Genomic DNA, 25,160 nt, shown 5'->3' on the forward strand with positions numbered 1-25,160 from the left:
TTTTACTAATGAAGCAGAGAACAACGTTTCGACCTTCTCATGTGCATATTTTCTGTTTCATATTTTATATCTTGCAGTTTTATGGTCAATGTCTCTGTGTTCTTATTGACAACTTTCGTCACATTTTAAAACCATTTCATGCTGTTAGATGGCGCTACATGTTTTTATTTTTTCACCTTTCTGAAAACGATATGAATTAACTATTATATGGAATGTTATAAAAAACAAGCTAAATACCCTTACAGATATGAGAATGAAATTTCTAATCTAGCGCAATTGCTACTGATTGTTTTGCTGATAAAATCATGCATGTAGTATAGGGTTGTAACCAAAATGAAACAGTTATTACATGCTTCTGAGTGTGTATCATTAATGGCTCTCAACATGTCTAACCGACCATAGTTCACGTTTACGGCAACATACCCATAGGTACAGTGGCGATGGCGTTCACTATCCTGGTCTTTCGCTCCGTCATGTTTGCAAAAGGTGTGTGATACATGATATCCTTAACTTACCCCCATACTTCTTTCCTGCATGGCATCTGTAATTACTCTGTACCACAATCTCTGACCTTAGTTTCTGCAAGCCAAACGACAGACTGAACCTATTCTTGCACGGATGCCATTTTATGGGGTAACATTATTCACTGGATTGAAAAAACAAAACATGTTGATGAAACCTGTGAGCTACAAGGTGTTGAAAACTGCACGGTTATTTCATTATTATTTGATTATTTAATCTTAAAATATAATGTTGGACCACCCTGTATTTACTCAGAACAGTCACTGGAATGGTTAAAAGTATACTCTTAAAGTTGATTTTAATGTTTTCCTTAAGTTGTACCCTCTAGTGGTACAACGATATGTATGCGGACTCCCACTGCTAGAAACTGAGTTTCGAAACCAGTGGTGAGCAGAGCACAGATAGCCCATTGTGTATCTTCGTGTTTAATTCCAAACAATCAGTTAACCTTAAGTATGGGTAAAATAAATAATTTGTTAAATAAAATATGATAATTTTACTAAAAGGACAACGTATGTTGACAATTGTAGAAGTTTAATTTGTTATCACATTTTGAAGGGACTGTAACCCGAATACGTGGATAATTCCTTACTGGCGTTCGAATCCCTTTCAGCTGTGGGAGCGTTATAATTCGACAGTCAACCCTGCTATTCGTTGATAAAGGTTGGTGATGAGTGGTGATGACTAGTTGCCTTCTCTCTACTCTATCGCTGTTAAATTAGAAACGGCTAGTACAGATATCCCTCTAGTAGGCTTTAAGAGAAATGTAAATCAATACTTACTTACTGCAGGAATTATCAGTGCAAGAGGGAGAAAGAAGTCGAAACTGTACCTAACCTCCCAGATCCACATGGATCTAAGGATCTAAATCCAAATGAAGAATACCAGGTGCAAGAACCTGGCATGGCCTGGTGGTTAAGGTGCTTGACTCGAAAACTGAGGGTGTTCCCACTGCATACTCTCAAAGTTCGCAAACTGTGGGGCACGATCCACTGATGGTTCACAACTATAACTACAGGAGCATATAAAATATATCTGAAAGTGTAAGGATCAAACTAAAGAAGTATTATACTGTCAAATGAAAAAGTAACACCAATTAACATGAGAAAATAATATGTGTCAGAACACAGTTCTTCCAATCCCAGTGAAGTCACCAGATCCTTTAACGCAGTGAGCATAAAATCTTTAAACTTTGTATTACCTCACTGCGTGTTCCTCAGAAGCAACATCTCGTACAGTAACAGACAATTTGCATCATTATTGGCTATTTTAAAAAATATGTGTGGGCTCAGGATTCTTCTACAGCAGGTGTCTGTGACTTGTTGGCGATGAATTCGACAACAAACGGATAGCACATACTCCACTTGTTTTAAAACAATATGTATTCAAACCAAGTCAAACGTATATAAAAAAAATTACTTTATGGAATATCGCAGTTGTATCTAAAACTCTAAATAATTCTCTTTTCTTGTTGAAAGTTTATTTAGGTTGAGTTAATTACTTTAAAATCCAACTGACAAGAATAAATGTTTTTATCTAATCTTATTACAATAGTATCATTGACTAATTCACTTACACTACCTCGCAAGTTTACCACAATTATATCCATAACCTCAAATAATTGCTCCTTTTCGTCAAAGTTCACACAGACGAGTTCAATTACTTTAGTACAACCTTTGACAAGACAAATTACACTATGAAACAAAACTTTTACTTTTTCTTGTTCCTGGGCAGAAAGTGTTATTTACATTACAGTCGTAAATCTCGAAAAACTACTCACTTCTAAACATTTTTGTATAACTTTAGTATAAATACATGTAAATCTTGATTCATATGTTGTTTTATTCAGACCTTATGTAAATAAAAATGTGCAAATTTGCCCATTTTTACATAGAAAATAGGTTAATTTCTAAATTTCATTATCCAGGTCACAAAAGCAAAGTTTGAAGAGAATAATGGCCATTTTCTGTACTTTTACAAAACAAACAACTAAGAAATAACACATACTATCCAGGAACAAAATTTGTGTTACATAGTGTTATTCTCCTTGTTTCTGTTCAACTGTGAAAGGCACTTTAAAATATCGCCTATTACAGCAATATTAACAATCAGGCAGTCTAACTTTACTTTTATTAACTTAACTTTTTCTGACTGAACATTAATTCTTGTGCTTGCTTATATTTATAGGTTTTTCCAACTTAGGCCTAAAGCTCAATACACTACGCGACGCTATAACACAACAACACTTATTCAAGGTAACGAGAAAAATATCGAAAATTCAAGTAACTTGGTGTCAACTCTACTATAACAGTTGAACAACGTACGACTGTAACCCAGTTACGAAACCAAACCTGTCATTGGTTTCGTTTGGTTTGTTTTGAATTTCGCGCAAAGCTACATGAGGGCTATATGCGCTAACCGTCCCTAATTTAGCAGTCTAAGACTAGAGAGACGGCAGCTGGTCATCACCACCCACTGCCAACTCTTCGGCTACTCTTTTACCAACGAATAGTGGGATTGACCGTCACATTATGACGCCCCAACGGCCGAAAGGGCGAGCATGTTTGGTGCAACGGGGATTTGAACCCGCGATCCTCAGATCCCAACTAAAATTTTGAGGCTTCTAGTATCTGATATGTTTGTATATTAAACCGACCTAATGAGGCCCATTTTCGGAGACAGTGCCCAGTTTGTTTGGAGGAGGGAAAAAGTCCATAAACAAGAAAATTCATCTGCTATTCTACCCCTCCTCCTATTTGAAATGGGGACTGATTGTGCTGGACTGTGGATCTGCAAACTCGAAATTCGTGTTCTACTATCGGGAGAAAAAAATCGGATTTCGAACTTTGTGCCTGTAGGTGCGTTATAAGGGTGACAATAAAATTCCATTATTTTATTGGATAAGAAAAGTTTGACGGTTGGCCTTTCTTCTGAATTGCTTTTTTATTGTTTTAATTTTAACGTAACCTCACACATGACCTGTAAACTGGTAACAAGACTTCAATTTTTTTTTCATGGCTAGGTCATCTTACACCTCCTAGGAAGAAAGGTAAGAAATAGGTATTTTTACTTATAAGCCCAAGAAGAAGCATAAGCCTCTAGATCTTTTGAAAAAAGTAGGATTACCTATATTAAGCACATGCCAGCGTCATCCATAATAGAAAAGTAAATTGGCTTTTCTAAAATGTCTCTCGTGTGGATATTTTAACCAGAAGACACTTGTAACACTAGAATCAAGATACACCGCTTACGCATACAGAGATTTTTAACATCCGTTCTCTGAAAATAAGAAACCTCTGAAAGCTTCAAGGAAGTCATTAGGCCTAAAGTTATGTAAAGTAATGGCGAAGCATCGATTTGGTCACGTGAGTGTAAGAGGGAGTGTCTAGTTTAGTTGTGCCCAGCGATACAGTTATTCAGAATTGGATTCTCCAATACATATACGTTTTCTTGAAATGTCAATACATATAAAGGGCGGATATTGATAGGAATTCAGGGAATCCGGAAACCCTTATTTGCAGAAAGAGAAAAAAACAACTTAGAAATGTTGTTAGCTTGTGAATCTGTAAAATAAGCCGAAATCATTCTAAAACGTTTCACTGGTATATATTTTATTAATAGAGGTGTTCTTATTATTTTTGAAATAATGATGAAACATATCAGCTATAATCTACATTATGGAGAGTGCATTGCAATGCCATTATGTAAAACCATGCTACTATTATGGGGAACATTTGAGATACAAAAAGAAAACTAAACGTCAAAATGAAACTTATTATACTCCATTACATTAGTATGCCCCCCGCTTGTACAGCGGTATGTCTCCGGATTTACAACGCTAAAATCAGGGGTTCGATTCCTCTCGGTGGGCTGAACAGATAGCCCTTTGTGGCTTTGCTATACGAAAAACACACACACACACATTAGGATGCGTTAAGTGTTTATTCTGCTGTTGATGGCCCAACATAGCCAGGTGGTTAAGATCCCCACTTATCAGACTTTTAAGACTATGTATTTAAGATTCCTTCCCCTTATTAGACTTTAAGATTATTACGTATTTCAGACCCACTAACCAGACTGTAGCTAAACTCCTGTTGATTTGCCAGTTGAACATTAGTATACAATCATTCCCAGAACTTTATTTAACACCCTTTGAGCTCACTACATTTTATTATCTGTGGACCACGTGTGGTATACTGTTTAACATAATGGGCAGTGAATCGTAGAGTCCCTGGTTTACGTCCCGTTGCAGCAATATCGTAAGTGCTTTGTGATACTGATAGTCAAAGCCCGCGTTTCGATTAGAATTGTTCAAAAATTAGCCGATAGATAGTGTTGACTAGCTGATCTCCCTCTGGTATATCATTTAAAAATTAGGAACGACTAGCAAATTTAGTTATTAGTGATATCGAGAAAACCTACTTTTAGAAAAAATATATATGTAAAAACGGCTCGTTTGGGTTGAGAACATTTTTTTTTACGTAGAGGAGCGAACAACGTTTCGAAGAAGGTCGAAACGTTGTTCGCTCCTCTATGTTAAAATGTTCTCAACCCAAACGAGCTGTTTTTACATATATAGTTAGTCATTGTACTGATTTACACGAGCATCAAAAATATATAATCTGTTGTCAGTTACTAAAGCACACTAATATTTTCCTTTAAGCTATTGATTATTCAAGACACCTTAATTACATATTAATACATACTGAGTGTTTTTGGGTTATTTTTACCATATAACTGTTTCAGTTATGGACTGAAATTTAAGTTATAATAATTCATATTAACGGTTCTTTTCTCCACTTTCAAAAAAATGTTTCGTTTTGCCATTGTTAACCCCCCCCGGTTACTCTATGGCAAGCTTGAGGGTTTATAGCGCTTAAGTTAGTGGCTCGATTCGTCCGTTGGATATATATCACAGGCGTTTCACTACATGTAACAAAAAGCACTACAATTTTCTTTATATGAATGCAGTCCCTATGTAGCGCCATCTATTAGTAAAACTCCATAGTTATTTAATAATATAGATGAATTGAGAACAAACAAAATGCTCTATAATTATGTAATATTTTAGTGTTGAAACTTACTAATTTAATCACTATTTTACAATAATAATTCAAAGTACAGTTAATATAGAAAAATATAACCATTCCGAAACTGTATATATTTTAGGTTCTTTTGAAATAGTCATCGGTCAGTGTCCAAATTTGGTCATCATCACTGACTCCTGGTTACTTAAGTAACAACTACTTGTCAATAACATGTTTTAGTGTTTATTTTTTAATTTCACGCACAGCTACAAGAGGGCTATCTACACTAGCCATCCCTTACTCAGCAGTGTAAGACTAGAGCGAAGGCAGCTAGTCATCACCACCCACCGCCAATTCTTGGGCTACTCTTCTACCAACGAATAGTGTGACTGACTGAACATTATAACGCCCCCACGGCTGAAAGGTCGAGCATGCTTGGTGAGACGGGTATTTGAACCTGCCATCCTCAGATAATATTTAATTCTGCATACAACAACCTATATTAGTTTATATTACTGTATGGTGAATTAACAAGAGGTTCAAGATCCTATAGTGTAATTAGTTGGTTCCGGATTTTCGCGAAAAGCAACTTAAAAGCTAACTTAGTTCTAAATTTGATATAATAGACTAGAGATAAGGCATTTAGTTTATAACACCCATCACCAGTTCTCTGGCAACTTTAATCGAATACTGAATATAATAGTCACTCTTGTAATTCATCCATGGTTCAAATATGAAACACTACTTTGCAGAAGCGGGAAGCGAACAATAATTCCACTGATTCACAGTATGGTATGACAACCGCTAGCTAAATATTTCAGAAATAAAATATTTAGAAAGACAATGAGGTCCGAGTACACTGCTAGTTACACGGTTAAAATACCCTACGATTCAGCGATCACTTTTCTGAAGTGTTTGCCGAATTTTTCGCTTTATTCCCGTGGTACGTATTTCGAAAATGATATTTTTCCACACGTTCTCGTGGTAGTTATTTAGAAAACGATATTTTTTCCACACGTTCTCGTGGTAGTTGTTTAGAAAAGTTAGTTTTCAGCATCTCCCGTGGTAGTTATTTAGAAAACGATAGTTTTCAGCATCTCCCGTGGTAGTTATGAAAAAATGACACTTCTCAGCACGTACCTGTGGTAGTTATTTAAAAAAAAAATACGATATTTTTCGGCATGTACCTGCGGTAGTTATTTAGAAAACAATAAGGTTTCTCGTTACTTTTCCAAAAAGATATATTTTAAAAGGTAAGCTATTTCTAACACTTACTAATAACAAAAGAGGTGACTAGGCTTGCATCAAGTTTTTGTATGGGAGAATATTACTTTTCCCAAACCACAAGCTTACTGAGACATTCAAATGTCTTATTTTATTGCGTACCTTTGTTCAAAATTACAAAAGTTTGATGAATTAACTTATGAAATAATATTACGAATGTAGGCTTACTTCAACACCGAAAAATAAACCCTCAGTCACTGGTCCCTAACGCCTTATACATACTGTAGTATGGTACAGTAATGTTACATTTATGCTGTTTTGTTACTATTGTAGATGTAAGAATAATCATTTGCTTCTTAAATGCTTTCATCCAAATTAAGGTCAGTAACTAAAGCCTCGAATTAGAACAAGCTGTTCAAGTACATTGATCTGGTGATTAAACAACTGATGATTATCATTTATTGCTTTGTTTGTTTCTTTGTTTTTACGTGGAAAGTGATGAAACATCCAAACTGCATCAGTGCATTACAAAATTCAAAGATACTAATAGCGTTGGAACTATTATACGTCACGATTGGTTCAACAATGACTCTAAAGCCGAAACGCTTTGTTGGTTTTTCCAAGTCGTAGATCAACCGTAAAAAAAAAAAAAGGTTGGTCAGGAAAACTGGATTTCACACAACGTTGGGAAATGTATGGAATAAGCTAAGATAATGTCAAAACACAACCTTTAGATGGAAACAAATTTATTTTATCTAGCAAGGTTTCAAGCAACCATATTTCTTGAATTTGAATTTAGCAGTTAATTAACTCTTAATATGTATCAAATTTATGATATATGCCAATATTGATATTCACAATTTTCTTTTTTAACACAAATATATTTTAATATATAAACAAAAAATAATACCCTTTATAATAACAGTTCTTACAATTGATGGTTGAAATACAACAGTTTTACAAACTTACAGACAATACTGAATCTTATGTCCGGTCTAGAACTGAATATTTTATCGACGATTCAGGTCCACGACGAACAGATCAATTCTGAGTTGATACTGTCACCTACCTCGCTTAAGTTAGCAAGCTTAATCGGCCTCACACCAGATACAAGCTCACTTTTCACGGCAATGATCTTTAATGTCCTCGTAGAAATTCTATCATCCAAAGTAATTCACTGAAGTTGAACGGCTTGTTATGATCTTAATCTATAAAAGTTTATGGTTCAATTATGTAGTTTTTCCATTAATAAGCGTTAATTACGGTTATAGCTTCCTAGACCTAGCACACTGACTGCAGCTGACCAATAACATTACTCGTCTTTCAGCGCGTCGGTTTTTATATCCCAATCACGCGAGTTTCTAGAATTTTCAATAATGATCTCGCGCGTTTTCATAAACAAATACGTACGTACGTATGTATGAAACGGGACTACCGCGAGGAATTATTCGCTGGTTATCAAACTTTTTGGAAAATAGAAAATGTAGAGTAAACATAGAGGGAACTTTCTCGGAGTTCTTCACTTCAGAAGCTGGAGTTCCTCAAGAAGGGGTGGTCAACCCTGTTCTATTCATCATGTATGTAAATAATATGCCACTTAAAGACCCAAACCATGGATACGCGTCTCAGTTCGCTGATGATGTAGCAATTTGGAAAAGTGCCCCTACACCAGAAATAGCAGCCACTAACTTACAACCACAACTAAATAGATTATGTGAATCTTGCGAAAAATATAGAATTAAAATAAATACAGCGAAGACGCAATTAGTAATATTTTCAATATCTACGAAACATCAAAAAGTACAACCCCAAATCTACATGAACGGAGAGCTTCTCCAGACTGCTATATCTGCAAAATGTTTAGGATTAACATATGATTCAAAACTTACATGGATAAAACATGTAAATAACATAAAAACTAAAATTTGGCGAAGAATAAACTATGCTAGGTGTCTAACTGGTAAAAACTACGGAACAACACCAGAAAACATCATTAAAATATACAAGACATACATTAGACCTGTAATAGACTATGCAGCTCCTGCACGGATCAATGTAAGTGTAAAACAAATACAAACCAAACTCCAAACATTACAGAATACACTAATTACATCAGCATACAGAGTACCTAAAACCACTTCATCAAAGTTCATGCAAAATTACTCAAATACACAAACAATACCAGATAGACTTCTACATAGTACAATAAAATATTTTGATAAAAATTGGCAAAAAAATGAGTTGTTATGCGAACTAGACAGATATTGCATATATGATGAAGAGAGACCTAAACACCTCTCCCTGTTAAACTTGTACATTAGATCATTAAGATAAAATCATTTAAAATAATAATAATAATCATAGAATAGAGTTAAAATAAAACAGGCCACCTACGTTCTAGACTTATTTTAAAAAATAATAATAATAAAACACATCAAAGAACAATATAAATGGACATTGCCCTGAAAAGGATCTGACTAAACTTATGATATCACTCCAGCCATTCAGTATTTACTCGAAATATATTAATCTGGCCACTCCAACAAAGTCGTGGAAGGAGGAAGAGGTCTAGTGTACCTGACCCTCCCGGGTATACAAATAAATATACCCAAATACTAGAGAGAGAGAGTAAACAAATATTGTTGATTGTCACTTTCAAAAATTCTCTACAAGTTTCGAGAACAGGCGAGATATGTGCAAAGACAAAATACGTCATACGCAAAAAAGAAAAAAATAAAGAAACAAATGTACATTACAAACACGTCCTCTTAACTACAGACAGTTAGGTTAAAGTTAATAAAACTGAGACATAGTTTCGTTCATCAGCTTTACCATTCTCCTGATGGCTCAATGATAAGTCTATGGGTAATAACCCTAAATGTCGGATGTCGATACCTGCGGTGAGGAAAACACCGATAACCCCGTTATTTGTGTAGCATTGTGCTTAACAACAAATAACAGTAGCTAACTTTGCTAAGACTTACCACCTGTCTACAACCACTAGATGTTTGTTTGTTTTTTTCCAAAAACACATCTCTCTTGAGATTGGACCGAAAGCGGCCAAGCTAGTTTGCGTGCCGGGCTGTTGATCCGAGATCGAAGGGTTGAGAATAGCTAACCACAAACACACACAAAAGCGCTCCACAATTTGGGGAGATGAGTGCGTTATAATAGTAACAGCCAAATCCTTTGTTCGATTAACGTATTCCAAAAATTGATGGTTGGTGGCTATCTGCTTTTTACTCTAGCCTATCGGTTAAAAATTAAAGACGGCTAGTACAAACAAACCTTGAGTCGCTTTTTGCAAGCCAGAAAATAAACAAGTATCTACGAAATAAATTGTCAAGGGTTGATTCTGTATTTCTTATATCATTAAGCTTTAATATATTTTAGAGAAAATTAATACTGATAAAGTTAAGTAAACAAAATCAAAAGGAAGGATTGCGTTAAAAACAGGAAATCCAAACCCTGACTAATCATATTAGTTTGTTATGGCTTAAAAACAAGCTGAAACAAAAATGAATTAAACAAAAACACCGCACTAACTGAAAAGATCTCAGGGCACAATCTATAATGTGGGAGATAAAATATACCCCAAGCTTTGGAGATGACTGTGAAAGTAGGACCCACATGGCGTGTCGATGGCCCAGTTAATAAATTGTACAGTAGACTGACCATAGATGTTCTTACGTGAACTCTGATAATCATGACAAAACACTTTTGAGAAAACAACAGACGGCCACAGGAATGTTGGGTATGTAAGTTATTATTTATTTTCAGCCACTTTGTCTTGAGATACGTTTGTCAGCTTCAATCAAATTCTGTTTTAAATGTTTTTCGATGCAGTTGTTCTTACCAACAGAGCTGGCAAGGTTCCTAATAATCTAACCTACCACATTATCAATTATATATATACAATAATATTGTACCCAAGCTTCGTAAAAAAACAACTATAATTTGCTGTTAAAAACTGCGTATGCGTGTCGTTTCACGAAGGGTATGTTTGGGTCTTTTAACGCATAGACGCACTTAATACTGTGCGCATTCAGTAATAATTTAAATGATTTTTTGATTTTTTTAAACATACGCCAGATTGTCATGCATGTACTGTCCTAAAGGCGACAGAACTAACTTTGAACTTTACACACGAATTGGTGTCTCTATCTCGTAATACTATCTAACTTAGAATAGAGTACCGTGTAAAATTTCATCCTATTACAAACTAAACAATATTTCAAAAATCAGAAGTCTCAAATAACCAAAACATTAATGTACAGTATACTTATATCTATATGAAACATACATTGTCCATTTTCTGATATGGTGGATTCTTATAGTTAGTTTATTTCGAATATTCTAATAGAACAGTGGTAAGTGACTGTCCATGTTATAATGTTCCCACGATGAAATACAAAGTGTGATATTATCATTTTCAATAACGCGAGGCGAATCAGAAAACCCGAGATCTAGCCTAGCATGCAAACCATTAGTCCACGCTCAGATAAGAGTAATATATTTGTATCAATAAAACAAATTCATAGAAGCATAGTCAAGAAACTGGATGTTTTTGTTTTTTTCATATATCACCATATTAGTAACTATCAATTTATTAGAGTTAGAAATATACTACTGATCAGACCTTCTTCTCTTTCTTAGTTATCTGGATAGCTTTAAACTGAATTTTGCAGTAAAGTGATACGATGCATCGGGCTTCCACTGTATGTTTGGGGGATTTGAATCACTGACGGCTCAGTGGTTAGCATACTAAATTGTGTATCTGATGTACTGTGTTTGGCGCTTTGTTACCAAAAAACAAAAACTGTGCTTCTTACTTTTGGGCCGAACGTGAATTATAAATCTATCACTTCAAACACAAAGACAATCGACGCATATATCCCACGATTAGCTATGCGTGAAATGCTTACTGTAAAACAAACAAACCTTTTAGACTGACAGCTAATTCGTAAACGTTTAAAAAAATAAAGCGTGATGGTAGTGAAGACAAAGACGGTTTCATTAATGAGTGCCCACTTTCCCAATATCTCAAAAATCCAACAAATCCCTTTTTAAGATAAGTACATTATTCCAGTTCCAAATTAAACCTACTCGAATTGCAGGACGTAAAATAATATTAAGCTACGTGACTGCAATTGTCGCGAAGCAAACACAATGTCACATGTTTAATGTTGTTGAATATCTACCATGCAAGGTAACATACATACTTTATCTGCTCACATTACGCAATGATAGTTTATTACGTTGCAATAATATACATATAGAGACAAGTATTGTGTAGAGTATTGCTCCCTGCACATCGCACATGTATTTCGCTGGATTGTTATTATTAAGGTAAATTAACTGGTGAACCCATCTAACTGTTTTCGAGGTAGCTTTTCATGAGAAGACGTAATGATCAGAACATATTTCATTTTATCAGTTGCACTTTTTATATCGTTAAAAGTATTATTTTCTACATGGATGAAGGAAATTTTTATATCAAGTTTTGTTTATATAAATAACGCCTACAACTTCGTTTGCAAAGACTTTTGGCGTTACCATTTTCCATATATAAAAAGGCCATTCGGTATTGTGGAATTTGAAAGTATTGGATTGAAATACGCCATAAATTTTCGTCCATTGATTTGCCCTCTAGTGGTTTTATGTTCGAAAACATATTGTGCGTCATAGTATAAAGTTTTATCTTGTATTGCATTTTCAAACAGTTAAACTGATACTATAAAAATTGCACCGTAAGGTATAAATTTCTAATGAGTAATACAAGTTACTTAAAAATAAAAAAGCGAAGCTGAAGAAGAAGGGCTTATCCGAAAAATTGTTTCTATTGTAACTTCGGAGTAATGTGTGTGTGTTTTCTCATAGCAAAGCTACATTAGACTATCTGCTGAGCCCACCGAGGGGAATCAAACCCCTAATTTTAGCATTGTAAATCCGTAGACATACCGCTGTACTAGCGGGGGGGGGGGCTTTAGAGTAATAACACCTAATTTTACTAATAATTTATTCGGTAGCAAATAATTAGACGCAAAAAAAACAATAACCTGGCATAAAATTTGAAAACATAATATGTAGGAATTTATTACATGATATGTCAGGTTGAAATTTGTATAAACTTTGTGAAAGTACTTATTTTCAATAATTATATCCTCTTTCACGGCACTTTTAGTAATTATAAAGGTATGCACTCTTTTGAAATAATGTAGAACGTAAATATATTTAATGTTAATTTTATATATGCGTGTGTATCTCTTAATATATACATATATATTTACAACTTTTTATGATTTCTTGTATTTTTTTTTTTGGAAATACATTATTCAGGATCCTTCGATTTTGGCTATTTTAATACAACACTTTGGGCTATTAAATACAGATGTTCGTAACGTGTAGTCTTCAGAAATTGGACATTTAAGATGTCAACCTGTCTTTTTTTTCTGCGGCCATGGAAAAAAGACCCGTAACTTTTACTCGATAATATCAAGAACAGAACTTATGAGCGTTACGATAGACTCAAACTGACGAACTTCTTATACATTGGTATCGTATTATGGAAAATAATAACTCTACACACATTTTGTTTAATTAATTTGCGTAGCTTTATTGTTCATTTGTTTCATGTTGTGATGATCCACTTTAACGCTACGTATTTACAGTATGTTATCCAAAGCTTAATAAGCCTCATTAAAAACGAGAATGGTAACAACTACTATTCGTTAGAAAACCATACAAGAAGTTAGCTGTAAATCATTAAATTAGGAGAAATATTTAATAAAAGTGATAATTTGCCAAGTCTATCTACTGAACAGTTTTTGCTCTCCGAAAATTATCAGATCTTGGTATTAGTTTACTGTCTTTGAGATTTTGTTTATCTTTCTAGACTTTGTACCTAAAGAGGCTTGAAAAGGATGAAACAGCACACATATATGCATATTTATCTGCAATTATCTTTGCATAATATTTATTATGAAAAATAAAATATACTTACAGTAACTAGCTGTTATAACTTCAATACTCACTATGGAATTGTTTCTCATTGTATGGGGGTTGGGGAAGGATAGTACGATATGTTACAGCTATTCCTTTTTTTGACGTTAATTGTTCCTCTGTAATTACAGCTGTATTATAATTAATTTATTTTTTAATAATAAACATGGTCTTATTATTATTTACAGTGTAATTCAGCTCAGATTTAATTTATTATAACACGAATAATTATTTATTTGTTAATTGAACGTGTATTGGTTGTAATCAAATTCTTGCCGCAATATTTAGCCATAAAATTACTCCATATTATTTTTGCCATATTTTTTCTAAATTATTTAATTGTTTGTAGATCGTCCACGACCGTATTGGTTACTTAATAAAATCGCCATTAATGTTTTAGTTGGTTTCACTTATTACTGCTAAGTATTTTCATACATATTTGATCTAAAGATGAAGGGTTCTACCCATTTCTTTCCGTCAGCTCTTCCTTTTGACCGACTGTTGAAACTTGCATAAACATAAAAAGTACTGAATACTTGAACTGCAGTGGTAGCGAGTTGTATAAAAACAACACTTTTATGCTTTAAAATTATTTATATTTTTAATATTTGAATATAATTATGGCTTCTGACACTTTTCCGATACAAAGTATTATATAATAAAGCTAGCTGACTGTTGTCCACGTAAATGAGCAAATTCATTATATAGAAAACGTAGCAGTGTTTTAAATAAATTTTGCCCTAGTTACCAACTGAACATTTAGACTAAACATAAGGAGTCAAATATGTGGTGAATTATATGTAAGAAAATTGTGGAATATCATACTTTTTCCTTTTCTTTTGTTATTTTTTCTACCGATTTCGTGACTTCAGAAGTCACTCTTGAGGAATTACTGAGAATTTTTCCTTTTCTATAAGCCATAGTAACTGTTTTCACTGTTTATACCATTTGTCACTACCTGTAGCATATTTAGGTAGCGGTTAGAGGAAACTCAGTCACCGCGCCTATGGTCTTAATGGACATTTATTGATAATTTTATTTTATGTAAAATTACATGTGATGTAGGGTCCACACAACCTAAAATCCGCCACTGGTCACTACTATAACAAAATAGTAAGAAAGAAACAGAAAACCATTAAGCTTTCACTGAACGTTAAGAAAACTAATGCCAGAGATATGTGCAGCAAATATTTCTTGCTTTTAGTCTTTAAGGAATAGTCTACGCAAAAACACAAAGGTATCCCAGTTTTAAACTAACTTCCTAGTCATTTATTTAAGTAGCAAGTAACCTAAATTCTAACAATACACATAGTTAACAACAAATAACCCAAACTACATATTTATAAATCGCTATTCGGACATGAAACTTCACAATGTCAGAGGCTTTCATTTCGTTAATAAGAAATACAGTTCGTAGATGTCGCTAATCAACAAGCAGTTCGTGAGAGGCATTCGCTTGGCTCTGATTTGTCAATTCGAATGGACGACAATGACGTAGCCATAAACATAATGGTAGTATCAAATTGTGATATTATTATTTATTGTTTTTTGTTTTATTTTTTTCTCTTTCTTGCAAACTTACAACCCTAAACTATTACTTGACAAATCATTAATGAAGATTTAAATATCGACGGTAAGTTTGTGGTGGTAAAGTTTCAGTTAGCGTTATAATTTGATAGTGTATACAATTACATCACTATTAATCATTAATTAATTTTTAATTTAATGTTGACTGTTTATCGTGTATATATATTATGTTATTATTACTTTTAGGTTTAATTAACTTTAGACATTATACCCTGAAATGTTTTTAGGCATATTATTTTCTAAATCGTATAATTTTGCGTTGTTGTTGTTCCTCCGTTGGGCTCGTAGAAATTCGAGATACTAACGTGTATGAAGTAGTAAGTAGACGTATTTAGTTTATCCAAATTAGATAAAGGACCAACGCATAAATTATGCTTTATTAAAAAAATTGAAACGATCACAAAAAAATTATTTCCAATTACCCCACTGAAGACCGAGGAAAAAGGTTTTCCATGTTTATAAGATAAAACATAAAATTGTTTAAAAAACTACAGATCGGTATTATAGGTAAACCTGTTTATCACTAACATATGTTGTTATTTTAAACGAATCAAGACAGACGTATCAATGTTGTCGTCGGGTGAAACTTTCGTCATAACGCCGTATTCGGATTGAAGTGTCATAATCAAAAGAAAACTCTTTCATTGGCCATTGACCACTTGTTATAGCTGCTCAATTCATAACCTAAAAACTTCTGGACATGTTTTACTTAATATATACAGAGAAAATGAGTTGATAAAAGAATGGATAACGATTCACGGACGAATGGAAGTTCTTATTTCAATTTGCTTCATTTAAAGAACAAACGTAACTTGTTTTATCACTTCTATCATCCAACAAGTTCTTTAAGGTGAGTAAAAGTTATACAAAATCTAGCCGACGTAGAAATAACAGATTATTTTATTATTTTTATTACAATTTTACACTTTATACAGCTGTAGGACTAAGGGCATAAACAACATCTTTAGCACTAAATCTACAACTAAATGCAGGCCTATCCTTAAACACAACGTTTCAGTATAAACTGTAAGACACAAAGGTAACTTTTCACTAAACACTTCACTTTGACTGGCAGTCTCTGCTAACTGAACTAACTTTCAATGAATATTATAACTAATCCAGTCACTATTCACTAGTTCACTGCTAGCCCACTAACTGATTGGTACCACTCTTATTAATAATTGATATGCCTATCTACGTGTTAAAAAAAAAGCTAGCTCTTAATCTCGGGCCCGCTATGGGCGGTTGGTTAAGGCGCTGTACTCGTAATTCGAGGGTCGCGGGTTCGAATCCCCGTTACACCAAATATGCTCGCCCTTTTATCCTTGGGAGCGTTGTAATGTGACGGTCAATTCCACTAGTCGTTGGTAAAAGAGTAGTTCAAGAGTTGCCAGTAGGTGGTGATGACTAGTTGCCTTCCTTCTAGTCTTACACTGCTAAATTAGGGACGACTGGCGCAGATAGCTTTGAGTAGCTTTGCGCGAAATTTAAAACAAAACACTTTCTTCTAGAACTTTGTTCGGATACTCCTCTCTTGTAGGTGTCTCTGAACCTGTTAGATAAGACAGCTACCAATGCTTGATAGTGCTTATGGCTCTTTTCTGAGACGTTTTTGTTTTTGAATTTCGCGCAAAGCTACACAGGGGCTATCTGCGTTAGCTGTCCCTAATTTAGCAATGTAAGACTAGACGGAAAACAGCTAGTCATCACCACCCACCGCCAACTCTTGGACTACTATTTTACCAACGAATAGTGGGATTCGTGGGATTCATGGGATTCACTGTCACATTATAACGCCCCTACGGCTTAAAGGGCGAGCATCTTTGGTGTGACGGTGATTCAAACCCGCGACCCTCAGATTACGAGTCGAGTGCTATAAGCACCTGGTCATGGCAGGCCTTCTCTGGAAGATTACTTTGTCTTTACAATTTGTTATTTTGAATGGACAACAAGATGAATTATTTCTTATTCCACTTGTTTACCTTGGAAATTGTTTTCTACTGAGCTTCATATGTCTCCCATGGTACCTTTCCGTATGAGTCCATTAACTTCTGAAGTGAGTGATGTTGCTGGATTGGCCAGCTAAATTCTGGAACTGTATCTTAAGTGACGTGATTGGAGTAATCCAAGAAGGTCCAGCTGTTACAGATGACAAAGCAGTCGTCGCAATGCGGTTTTTCGAAATAAGTTATCCTGTTCTATGTTTTGTAATAGACCGTGTGTTAAATTAAAATTATTGGTCAGATACAGAAATGATGTGGCTTATATAATCTTTTAATTCACCAATTCATCTCCCAGATATTTCATTCTGTCATTGATGTGTTTTTTCTATCTCCTATTTGAACTTCTTCTGTTATGTCATTGTCTGTACTTGTTGTTGTTGTTCTGTGTTTTCTTCAGTACATCTTCAATAGATTCATCAGTCTTGCCCTCATTCAGATTTTTCTTAATTCTTCTTTAAGTATTTCTTTATCTTAACTTGCTTCATAAAATTCTATCTCATTCTTCTAATTTTTTAAAATTCTATCTCATTCTTCTAATTTTTTAAAATTCTATCTCATTCTTCTATTTCTTAAAATTCTATCTCATTCTTCTATTTCTTAAAATTCTATCTCTTTCTTCTAATTTTTAAAATTCTATCTCTTTCTTCTATTTTTTAAAAATTCTATCTCATTCTTCTAATTTTTTGAAATTCTATCTCATTCTTCTATTTTTTTGAAATTCTATCCCATTCTTCTAATTTTTTTAAAATTCTATCTCATTCTTCTAATTTTTTTAAAATTCTATCTCATTCTTCTATTTTTTAAATTATATCTCATTTTTCTGTTTTTTGTATCTCTTTCTTCATCTCTTAATTTTCACCCCTTTCTTCCTAACCCTCGTTCACTCGTTTCATCACCTCTAGCAACGCTTCAATCTCGCTTCTTGACTGTGTGATTTTCATCTTAGAACAGTTGACGTCCAACGTTAAGTACATTGAAACTTCTTTCTTTCACTAAAATTATCCATATTCTTACATCATATGTTGTAACATGTTTTATATCTATCTTTCAGCGAATACTTTTAGTTTATTTGAAAAAAAAAAATGATGCGACGTCCAGTTTAAGCAACGAAATGATTTACTTTCCTCCTATTTTATTTTATTTTTCCACAGGCTAAGTTTAGTTATATACAGTTGTAAGCGTAAGGATACAACCAACGTTTTCACATCAAATTCTCTATTAAATGTAGGTTTAACCTCAAATACAATGTTTCACTTCGATATATATGCCTAACTTAACGAGCTTTGGCCCGGCATGGCCAGGTGGTTAAGGCGTTCAACTCGTAATCTGAGAGTCGCGGGATCGAATCCCCGTCACACCAAACATACTCGCTAGTTCAGCCGTGTGGGCGATATAATGTGTCGGTCAATCCCACTATTCGTTGATAAAAGAGTAGACCAAGAGTGGCAGCGGGTGGTGATGAATAGTTGTCTTTCCTTTGTCTAGTCTTACACTGCAAAATTAGGGACGGCTAGCGCAGATAGGCCTCGTGTAGCTTTGCACGAAATTCAAAACAAACAACAATATATATAACTAGCTTAGCTCACATTATAGCTGATTAAATGTTATAACAAACGCGATAGTTTATTATTAAATATTTCTCACTGTGTGATACTCATGCTAACTGAACGAAAGTTCAACGAATCGAAAAACAAATGCAATCAAGATAATTGATTCACTCGAATTTATAGCTGGTTTACTCAATTAAAACCTCATACAATATCTAGATTGATCTCAAAATTAAGATATTAAAAATATAATTAACCACAATAATATTGTATAAAAATGAAGACAGTAAAATTTTATGGTGATAAAATAGAACTACAAGACTAAATTAACTTATCCTTTTTTCTGTATTTTAAATAACAAAGTGGTAAATAATATGTAATAAAATTAATTGCAAAACAAACCATAAAAGGGTTTGAGATATATGACAACAAGATGACATAATTGTGATACGAATAAGCTTTAACTCATTAAAAGTATTTTAAAAAATTGAGTTCAACAAATGTGTATTCACATTAATTAACCATAACTTTTAGTAACATACAGTGTGGATAGTGCATGCGTTTTATACTAATGATAATAACATTGGTATTGCTACCCTGTAGCTTTGTGGTGAGTCTGAAATCTTAGAGGCCTGGCATGGCCAGGTGAGTTAAGCGTTCGACTCGTAATGTGAGGGTCACAGGTTCGAATCCCGGTCGCACCAAATATGCTCGCCCTTTCAGCCGTGGGGGCGTTATAATGTTACGGTCAATCCCACTAATCGTTGGTAAAAGAGTCGCCCAAGAGTTGGCGGTGGGTGGTGATGACTAGTTACCTACCCTCTAGTCTTACACTGCTAAATTAGTGACGGCTAGCGCAGATAGCCCTTGATTAGCTTTGCGCGAAATTCAAAACAAACCCAAACAAATTGAAATCTAAACACCGATTTCGATACCTTTAGTGAGCAGAACACAAATACTTGAAGTAGTACATCGTGTAGCTTGGCACTTAACAACAAAAAGAAATCATTCCGATTCAATGTGACTAGCTTTTTTCGTGTATGTATAAATTTTGTTTACTTTACAATTTAAAATTATCTCGCTGCCTTAGAGACTAGAAATTAGATGCGTCAGGAATTGAATACTTCTTTATGCTATAATTTTGAAATTTAAACTATCTCCAATAAAAATTTCTTAACCCTTGCTGATAACCTTGAATATGGAGGATCGCTGATACATCATCCTGGGCACGTGTCTGAGACTGTGATGCCCATTTTCGTTTAGCTCCATACGAAGCGTATGAATTCACTGAGTTGCATATGATATGGCATCGTTTTGTAAAGAGAGTCTTGTATATATTGAGCTTTGAACGTTTTCATGACGTTGCCCATATGAAATTCCGTTGTGTTGGAATAGTCTTTCAGATCAAACTGACATACGATACTTCGATGTCTTTTTTTTAGGTCCACCAGGTGGCTCAGTAGTGAGTTTGAAGGCTTACGATGCTAAAATGTGTATTTTGATACTCGTGATGGACAGAGCACAGATATTTTTGGGTTTGACAACAACCAACCAAACGAAAACAACTCTTCTTCCAGAGTGAAAAAAAATCAAAACTAGCAAATTAGGCTCTTCTAATAGCACTATGTAACAACATTTTTACTTTTTTCAGAAAATGTTATTTCCCAATTGCTTATACCAAAAGTAAACGGAAAAGACCTATTTTTCTCTTCAAACTTTGCTTTTGTGGCCTGAAAACGTATAACGAAAACATGATGGGAGACTATATTTAGGGGCTGATACGTGAAAGTGATTTTACATTACAGTCGCAAATCTCGAAAAACTACTAAATTCTGAACATTTTTGTGTAACTTTAGTATAAATACATGCAAATCTTGATTCATATGTTGTTTTATTCAGACCTTATGTAAATGAAATTGTGCAAATTTGCCCGTTTTTACATAGAAAATAGGTTAATTTCTAAATTTCATTATCTAGGTCACAAAAGCAAAGTTTGAAGGGAATAATGGCCATTTTCTGTACTTTTACAACATAAGCAATTAAGAAATAACACATAGTATCCAGGAACAAAATTTGTGTCACATAGTGTTTTCATCTTGAAAATTACGAGGAAAAGGAAAATCAAGTATATTTCTTGTTTTAAAAAGATTTATGATGTAAAGGCAAACATTAATGTTATTAATTTCTTAAATATTCTATAAATAGGAGATAAACAGATGAGAGCATTATGTCACGACCCCTATAATTTTAAATTTCATCATTCCTTCATTTAATGTTAGAAACTCATTGAAATACCAAGTTTGACCACTCCTGGTTCATTTTTGTTCGTTTTTAAAAATTTCGAGTAAAACTACACAAACGCTATCTATCTAAAGCCTAGTACCCAGTGCCAAATCTTGGGCTATATTTTTCGGACTGAAAGGTGAAACTTGACGGTTACTCATATAGAGCACGTTTCTGCAACAATACAAAGCACATATTGGGCACGAAAACCACTTTGCAACGCAAACCACACATGGGATAGTACTGTAAGTGGGCAGTATAATAGATAAACTTCTGCTGTTAAAGAAAAAAAAAACCTTTAAAAGAAACCTTGAAACTATTAGGTTGCTCGAAAAATAATGGCGGATTTTAAATTGCAACTATAATAAGAAATAAAAAAAATTCAAAAGAAACTTTATTAATCCAGATAGAAACCTAATGAATCTGTACACTTTTACCAACGAGAAACAAGATTATTTATGCCATGACGATAAAACTCTGAAATCCTGGAACTAAAAAAAATTATTTAAAGCAATTCTCTACTGCTGCTCTGTTGTTAAACCCTTTGTCCTGTAAAAAGTTGTCAAAACGTTTAAAAAAGTGATATTCAGTGGGTGACAGGTCTGGGAAGTAAGGAGGATGAGGCAATGTTTTGTAGCCCAATTCGTTGAGCTTCTGGAGAGTCATTTAAACAATGTGTGGCTGAGCATTATCATAAAGCAGGGTTGGTCCTCTTCGATTGACTAATTCTGGTTTGTTTGTTTTTTCACGCAACTTTCTTCGAATTTCTTCCAATTCTGGACAGTAAACTTATCAGAGATATTCTGGCCTTGGTTGAGAAAGCTGTAATGGATAATACCGACCACAGGTCATCATACAATGACTGTAACCTTCTATTGGTGCAACTTTGGCTTTGGGAAGTTTTAGAGCCTCGTCACAGTTGAACCTTCGTGCAGATCGCTTTCTATTGTCATAAAGGTTCCGCTTTACATCACAGGTGACAATTCGATCATGAAATGGGTCTTTTCTGTTGCACAAACTCAGCATACAGTACAGTTCGAAACGGCGATTTTTCTGATTTTTACCAAGTTTGAGTGGAACACAGTTGTCGAGCTTTTTCACTTTTCCAATTTCCGCGAGATGGTCAGAAATTGTGGAAATACCAACACCCAGTTCTTGCGTCATTTCTTGAACATTGTGGCGCAGGTTTCTTTCCACTAACATTCTCAGTTGGTCGATTCCAACAGTAGAAGGACGTCCTTTGTCCTTCTTATCTTCAAAATTCATATCTCCATTACAAAACTTTTCGGAACCAACGCTGTACTGTACGTTTGGGGGTGGATCCTTTACTTCATTCTTGCTTAATATTGCAAGCTGTTTATAATGTATTATGACCAAGTTTGAATCCATGCAAAAAAATGATGCGCAACTTCGTTGTTTTCCATCGTTAATTGTAAGAGTCTAACATATTAGAAATAAAGTTTTAGAAAAGAATAAAAGCATTAATGAATAGAAGAAAACTTTAGTTTTTCATTGGAATATGAAGCCGTAAAAATGACAGGTTTCTCATCACTGTGAATGAATAACACCTGATTATAAAAAAAACCGCCATTATTTTTCGAACAATCTAATAATATTAAAATGATAGGAATTCATCGATAAAGAATAACCCAAGAGCTGGCGATGGGTAGAGCTGACTATGCGCCTTCCCGCTAGTCTAATAGTTCAATATTAGAAACAGAGAGCGTAGAGAGCTGGCCATGCCGGGCTGACCATCTAAACTGAAGCGTTGAAAATATAGCTTACAACACAATGAGAGTTCCGTTTCAAGTCGGATTCATCATTACAAATATCCCACTATAAATACTTCAATAACAACTGTATATTGCGCCTTTTTACTGGGGTATTAATGTAAAAACAACTTTTTATTTAATTTCTGACTTGAAAGATCTGTATAATAAGGATCCAGGACAATGTCTTACCTCTATGATTACTGACCTTCGTTTGAAAAAAAAAACAACTTTTGATGTTGTATTCCTTTTTATAAATACAGATTTTGCAAAATTTGGCATTACTTTGATAAAGCATAAGATGCATACTTCATGAAAAATTATAAACTTGAATGCGGTGATCAAATGATTGGTTTGGTTTGAATTTCGCGCAAAGCTATTCGAGGGCTATCTGCGCTATCCGTCCCTGATATTGCAGTGTAAGACTAGAGGGAAGGTAGCTAGTCATCACCACCTACAGTCAACTCTTAGGCTACTCTTTAAACAACGAATAGTGGGATTGACCGTCACATTATAACATCCCCACGGCTGAAAGGTCGAGCATGTTTGGTACAATGGGGATTCGAACCCGTGACCCTGAGATTACGAGTCGAGTGCCTTAACCACCTGGCCGTAATTAAATGAAATCGACCACCAAAATGTCTCCAATTTTATATAAATATTCAAGATTTTTTTGAACGATATTTCAATCGTGGGCAATTGCTAAGTTTTTCTTTACGTAATTTTAATAGTCACACTTTTTGTTTTCTGTACAAAAAAAAATGTTATTTCGCCTAAATGTGTCTTTTGTATTTTCCAATCATTTTATGAAAATTTTAGTCTCTTTTATTAGATTGAAATATGTGTTTGACGATTGTTTTATTGAAATAGAAATATTTTTCTAATGAGACACCAATTTTACGCGACAAAATGTTGAAACTTTTGCAACAATGTCTAATTTCTTATCTTGAAAAGTACAAGCTATAATTACCTATTTAATTATATTCTAACTTTGAAACAAACGAAGTTAAGATGTCTTCAAAAATAATTAAAAAATTAAGTAAAAGGTAAACTATATAAAAAATATTTGGGCGAGGCATTGGCCTTTTTCCGTATAATAAACTTCTTTAATATTTTTTTGTTTTCATTTTAGAAACGAGACAAAGTGAGTGCACACAGAGGTATACAATTTTCATTGTGTGATATACAATATATATATATATATATGTGTATGTTTGTGTATTTATGAGAACTATTTATTGTTGATTTGGAAGTAAAATTGTTCCTTTTGCATATTTTTTAAAATGCTTTTTTAGATAAATTATACAAAAATTTACAACGTTATATCCCGATCTTTTCTCTCTTTTCACATTGTCCCAAGGAAAACTTCCAAAAGGATAATGAAACGTTTGTCTTTCTTCTTTTCTGCTTCGTTTTACTTACAAGGTTTAGATCAGTTTTTGGAAACAACCTCCCCATCAAGTTCTGCAGGTATAAATAGAAGCAAAACTATACTGGTCATGACCTACTATAAACCGTATCAAGACAGTAAAATGTAGCGGTATCACTTAAGTGTCCTTTGAACCCCCACATTATAATACAGCATTTACTGACGATTTAGTGCGAGTGAAGATATTAACATACCTTTTATTTGAATAACTAGAAGAGGGGAGCTTACAGACTAATTATTAGACGTATGAACGGAAATAAATGCTTCTCAGTTTTTCTGCTATATTGTAACAGAAAATCCTCAATCGATTAATATCTGCAAGAGCTGTTTCACCAATAAAAAGAATAAAAAGGTTTTTAAAACTGGACAGCACATGGAAGTACACTAATCACTTACTTCTTCCCGGTACAACCGAGTTCAATGTTCTTAGTTGATAGGTTACACTTTCCGAGTGTGGAGCTGGGACAACTCCATTTTGAGGGCATAGATTTTCGTAATGGCTTGGGCTCTAGGTCCAGACTTGGTCCCTTTCCGAGCTGGTAAGATTCTGAATTTTATAGTTGGTAATTATATTAATTTGTATAGCAGCGTAAGTACTTAGAAAATAAGCTTTCTGCAAATGAATATTTATTTGTGTATAACTACATGTATATACTATTATCTCGCATAAGCTGAACGCTTAGTTTGAAAGGTTTCAAGTTTTCGTAACTTTGAAAACAAGCGCAGCTAGAGTGTGAGTGGATATTTTTTTTGTGTGTGAATTGGCA

At 34.1% G+C, this 25,160-nt stretch overlaps 1 protein-coding gene and 1 long non-coding RNA gene across 14 annotated transcripts in view; one reads left to right on the forward strand and one right to left on the reverse strand.

The window, feature by feature from the left end:
* The window catches only part of LOC143233586 (uncharacterized), a 175,557-nt gene that overhangs the window by 74,594 nt on the left and 75,803 nt on the right, over positions 1-25,160 (forward strand). For 3 of the 11 annotated variants that reach the window (XM_076469945.1, XM_076469960.1, XM_076469959.1), the window contains exon 1: positions 24,813-24,932. The exons of 5 other annotated variants lie outside the window; for them this stretch is intronic. The gene's annotated coding sequence lies outside the window, so the exon portion shown is untranslated. Of the gene's footprint in view, positions 1-24,812; positions 24,933-25,160 lie in introns of those variants that run through there. 3 more of the 11 variants (XM_076469953.1, XM_076469946.1, XM_076469949.1) reach the window with 2 other exon arrangements.
* Positions 1,311-25,111, reverse strand: LOC143233588 (uncharacterized). 3 transcript variants are annotated; one of them, XR_013018237.1, is made up of 2 exons: positions 24,790-25,111; positions 1,311-1,534 (listed from the first exon to the last, which is right to left on the reverse strand). It is a non-coding gene; the product is annotated as an uncharacterized LOC143233588 (long non-coding RNA). The 3 variants fall into 3 exon arrangements; XR_013018239.1 differs by lacking the exon at positions 1,311-1,534 and adding an exon at positions 18,495-18,899; XR_013018238.1 differs by lacking the exon at positions 1,311-1,534 and adding an exon at positions 24,109-24,428.

The sequence above is a fragment of the Tachypleus tridentatus genome, chromosome 12 (assembly GCF_004210375.1).
Source record: "Tachypleus tridentatus isolate NWPU-2018 chromosome 12, ASM421037v1, whole genome shotgun sequence".
NCBI lineage: Eukaryota > Metazoa > Arthropoda > Merostomata > Xiphosura > Limulidae > Tachypleus > Tachypleus tridentatus.